This window comes from Vicia villosa, linkage group LG2, assembly GCF_029867415.1.
Source record: "Vicia villosa cultivar HV-30 ecotype Madison, WI linkage group LG2, Vvil1.0, whole genome shotgun sequence".
NCBI classification, from domain to species: Eukaryota; Viridiplantae; Streptophyta; class Magnoliopsida; order Fabales; family Fabaceae; genus Vicia; species Vicia villosa.
In genome coordinates, this window is record NC_081181.1 from 147005776 (window position 1) to 147009614 (window position 3839).

Here is a 3839-nt window from a genome sequence, read left to right on the forward strand (position 1 = left end):
ATATTGGCAAGTTTGAAAAAGAATTTGTGATTTTTTTAATACATAAAATCAAAATCCATTTGTAATTTTGAAATAAAATAAAATGATTCTAAGAAGGATAAATCAAAGATCTTACCTTTTTAACTTTGAAATTGAAATATTGTTAATGTAACACAGCCTCACCTAATAGATGGATGATAAAGAACGTCATGAATCTAACTCATACAAAACAAAATCATGAACAACAACTTGAAGATGATGAAGAACAACAACACCAAAAAACAATTCAAAAATGATGATAGCGTTCATAACTAATTTTAGAAAGGATATAAAGTAAAAACCTCAATAGAAAGTATAAGTGATCAAATCTTCAGTAATTTAGAGAGTATAATAGCATTAAAGTTTAAAAAATTTAGAAATTTTAGCTCCTCAAACCTTGATCATTTTAATTTCTCATAACAAAAAAATTACCTTTTCAATTGAAAACCCAATAGGATTATGTGACAGTTGTAGGAACTGAAACGAATTGTAACAGCATTATGCAAATATAAGTATTTGCAGAAAACATATCTCAAATGAATTGTCTGCAAATAAAATTGAGAATTTAGAAGAATAACCAAAAAGCTTAAGCGAAAACGATATAAATAGAGAACATATCCCAAATTGAGAGTTTTAAAAGATATGACTTTTTAACATATACGAAAAGGAATTCAATTTCAAAAATGGAAAGAAATAGAAAAATTGAAAACAAACCAATTATGAGAAGAATAACAAAAAAAACTTTACCTTTTGATTTAAAAACTGAATCGATTGCAATACATCCTGCAGGAACCGAAAATGAAGAAAAAAGAAATCAAATTCAAATTAATTTCTACTCCAAATAATGAATATGCACAAATCAAATCAGATTAACAAAAGTGAAAACAAAAACCTAAACTTTAATAATAGAATATATGCTGTAACATAAGCCATTGAGGGAAATAAATAAAGTAGAAATTTAAGGAACCCTAACTGTGGATATGCAGAAGTTGGAAATCGAAATCGGAGATTTTGGATTTTGAAAATTGGGAGAGAATATGAACGATTGCGGATCCGGGAATGAAGAGCAAATGAAAGGAAGGGAAAAATAGGAAATGAGGTAGATGAAGAACAAATGAAGGGAAGAGAAAATTAGGAAATGAGGTAGAAGAAGTTGGAAATAAATTGATTGGGAAAGTAAGAACAAAACGTGTCATGAATTGGAAGTACAAAAGACTATTCAGTATTCCAATAAACAATGAGTGTTCAAGTAATCTAATTGAGTGGTTCCAATGCAACATACGTTCAAATTCACATTGGAATAAGAAATTGGGAAAGGTAACATTTAATAATAGTTAATGATTTATTTTTTTTAGAGACATTTAATAATTTAAAAACTTAATACATTAATGAAAATGCAATTACCCCGTAATGACAGATTTATCCTTAAAATGCCACTAATCTATGGATTATAATGGGATTAGAATGTAAATAATAGAGGCATTACTTTTCTTAGTTTAGTAGTTGAAGTAGAAATTATCACGCACCATTTGTACCAAACTCTTAAGCACCATTTGGTACCAAATTGCCAAGCACAATACTTGTACCATAGTATCTTGTATTATTATTTTAATTGTCACTCAAATTTAAATTAAATATATTGAGAGAGAAACCATCAAATTTGTTCTCTATAAGATAAACATCAAAACATAAATTGAGTAGTTAGCAGAGGATAAATCTACCAGAGGGTAATAAGTTTGCCTTCTATACAAATGATTAAAGTGTTGAGGTGACTTCTATCAGAGGGTAATAAGTTTGCCTTCTATACAAATGATTCAAGTGTTGAGGTGACTAGGGTTATGTTGATGTTTGGGAGTTTGAAGAGGAGGGGACGGGATGACTTCCGAAAATAGATTTTTAAAAAAATGAAAAATATTTGACATCTTTTGAAAAACTGATTTTGTATAGAATGATATAATTTTTTTTTATTATTACTATATTTTTAATTTTTTAGAATACTATAACAACATAGAAGATATTTGAAAAATCTATGCAAGCTCCCGAAATCCTCCAAAACCCTCATTCAATACAAATTTTGAGTTCCTCCAAATTAGAGGATTTTTAGTGTTTTGAATAAAAGCAAATATTCTCTATCAAAATCCTCCAATTTTTTTCACTCAATTCTTCTCTTTTTTCAAAGTCCTCATTTCCTCCCAAACTCCTAAACATAGTCTAGAGGAATATGATGACGTCCTTTTGAAGTGACTGAGTAGAGAGTAACGAAGAAAGCCCCAACAAAAGAGAGAAGTATTTAGACACGTTCCAAATGATCACTTAAAATAGTGGATATTTTGCAAATTTTTTTTCTCAATAGCATTCTACACATATGTAACTAACATTAGAGAATAAAGTTGTTCTCTTACATATTATTATCATCAAAATTAAAATTATAGGTCACTGTTCTTCAAATCACTTTGATCTAACAATTTTATGCACAAATCTAACAATTGCAATATTTACTTAACACCATAATAATTATTTATTATTGAAATACATTGATATCGCAAGAGTTCTTGTGGACATAATAACTCTGAATACTTAATCTTTTGACATGTAAGATTACAATTAAAAAAATGACGACATTGTTTAAGATTTGTGTTTAGATATTAAAACATTACAACAATTTTTTATTGTATCAAGTAATTGTACATTTTAACAGAATTGTTCTGAGATGGAAAATATCATGTCTTTCATGTCTTTCATTGAATCTTCATTTGCTATATATAATTATAAGATTGAATGGAATAACTAATCATTCCAAAAATAGTTTCCTAATATTAAAGGATATTGATGCTATAGATACAAAATTGAATATATGTACAGCTAGTACATAATGTGATGTTATGACAGTATAATGTACTGTTATGAAAATATCTTCATGATGTTATTGGCAATTAACAACAAAGATATCAATTGCCTAAAACCACCCTCAAGTTGGAGCATGCAGATTGTGGATGCCCAACTTGTTTAGAAAATAATCAAACTGTTGTTTTCCCAATGCTTTAGTAAATATATCAGCTAATCGAATATTAGTGGACACATGATGAGTTGAAATGTTACCTTTGAGAAGCTCATCACGTAAGAAGTGACAATCAACTTCGACGTGTTTTATGCGCTCATGGAAGACTGGATTAGCAGCTATATGTAATGTTGATTGACTATCATAATATATCTTCATGGGGCGAGATTGAGGGACACCGAGAGAGAGCAAAAGTGCTTTCAACCATTTGAGCTCACATGTGGTAGTAGCCATGAATCGATATGAAGGATAGAAAAACACTTAGAAAGGGGGGATTGAATAAGTGTATCTCAAAAACTTATAAGATAAAAACAATCAACACAATGATTTTTATCCTGGTTCGTTGTTAACGAAACTACTCCAGTCCACCCCCTTAGAGTGATTTACCTCAACTGAGGATTTAATCCACTAATCCAACTGATTACAATGATTTTCCACTTAGATAACCTCTAAGTCTTCTAGAGTCTACAGATCACAACTTGATCACTCTAGGAATCCTTTTACAAACAATGTAAAATAAAGTTTACAAGAGTATTGATTTGCTTCTAGTAAAGCTGTAATCACAACAGTGATATTTCTCTTAAGTTCTAAACTTAACACGCACTAAAAATATTACAAGAGTTTGTGAGGTTGAAGATGAAGTTCGTAAGCTTTTGAATTTGACAACGTTTCAGTATTTTTGCACAAGTGTTCTGCTTTGCTTCTGATCAGAACTTCTATTTATATGCGTTGAGAGGAAATGACCGTTGGGAGCATTTAATGC

General features: G+C 29.6%; 1 long non-coding RNA gene across 1 annotated transcript; it reads right to left on the reverse strand.

Annotated features, from left to right (window-relative positions):
- Positions 1-356: 356 nt before the first annotated feature.
- Positions 357-1086, reverse strand: LOC131646990 (uncharacterized). The gene is made up of 3 exons (XR_009297695.1): positions 992-1086; positions 766-801; positions 357-563 (listed from the first exon to the last, which is right to left on the reverse strand). It is a non-coding gene; the product is annotated as an uncharacterized LOC131646990 (long non-coding RNA).
- Positions 1087-3839: the final 2753 nt, after the last annotated feature.